This window comes from Chroicocephalus ridibundus, chromosome 16, assembly GCF_963924245.1.
Source record: "Chroicocephalus ridibundus chromosome 16, bChrRid1.1, whole genome shotgun sequence".
NCBI classification, from domain to species: domain Eukaryota; kingdom Metazoa; phylum Chordata; class Aves; order Charadriiformes; family Laridae; genus Chroicocephalus; species Chroicocephalus ridibundus.
Window position 1 is genome coordinate 8729638 of NC_086299.1, and position 1417 is coordinate 8731054.

Genomic DNA, 1417 nt, shown 5'->3' on the forward strand with positions numbered 1-1417 from the left:
GGGGAATGGAACACCTCTCTGATGAGGAAAGGCTGAGGGATTTGGGTCTCTTCAGTCTGGAAAAAAGATGGCTGAGGGGGGACCTTATCAACGCTTATAAATACTTCAAGGGTGGGTGTCAGGAGGATGGGGCCAGGCTCTTCTCAGTGGTGCCCAGCGACAGGACAAGAGGTGACGGGCACAAACGTGACCATGGGAAGTTCCATCTCAACACGAGGAGGAACTTCTTTGCTGTGAGGGTGGCAGAGCCCTGGCACAGGCTGCCCAGAGAGGTGGGGGAGTCTCCGTCTCTGGAGACATTCCAACCCCGCCTGGACGCGTTCCTGTGCCACCTGCTGTGGGTGACCCTGCTCTGGCAGGGGGTGGGACGGGATGATCTCCAGAGGTCCCTTCCAACCCCTGCCATTCTGTGATTCTGTGGCTGGTGACTTGCAGCCCCGTGGGGCTGTAGCCGCTCTGGGGCAGGATGCCCGCTTCTGTGTCCGTGTGCCGGCGAGCTCAGCTGCAGGGCGGATTTGTGCTCCGCTGCTACGTCTTTCAGCCAGATGACGTGGGAATTTCTCACCTGCAGGAGCAGAACTGGCCCAAAAAGCGATTGTGGGGTTTGCTGTTGAAAAAAAATGCACAGTTTAGGCTCATTTCCAGCAGGCCTGGGCTGCTCTTCAAAAGGATTATGGTTGTGTTGTGTATGTCACAGCACTGGGGTTGAGGGAAACGCAGTGGTTTGGGGTATTTTAGGGCTGCCGCGCGTCCCTCCTTCCCAAATTCCATTGCAGGGGGGATGCATGCTGGTGCTCGACCTGTGCCCAGGTCACCAACCAGTCAGCGGAGCCACAATTGCTCTGGGAAAATGCGTTAAAAGAAGTTGGAAAGCAATGTGGGAAAGGCATGGGAATTATCACAGTGTGATGGTGTGTTATTTTCCCTTTTTCTGCTGAAAAAGGATGTGTGGCAGCGTGGGATGAAGGCACGTTGGCGGAGAAGTGTCCCCATCACCAGGCGGCAATGTTTAGCCACTTGCCTGAGGTTGCCAGACCTGTTTGTGCGTGCACGGTATTAAATAGAAAATAAGTAAAACAGGGGAAAAAATGTTCACTGGCAGCTTTCACGGCCCCTCTGGAGTTTTTGGAGACGTGGGGACGTGTTGCTGCGTGTGTCACCCGCTGGCAAGGAGAGCTGCGGCCGGCGCGGAGCTGTGTAGTGCTGCTGGGCTGGTTGCTTGGTAAAAGGAGAAGAAAAAAAAAAAAAGGAAAACAAAGGGAGAAATGCAACCAGGAGGGCAGCAGCTCCGGCGCCGCCGGTGTTTCCAAGGCTACTGCGAGGCTGCGGCCACGCCACCGGCCACGGCAGAGCCACAGTTGGGTTGAGTTTGTAGAATTTCGACTGCAAGAGTCAGTCAAGACGTTTTGGGCTCAGT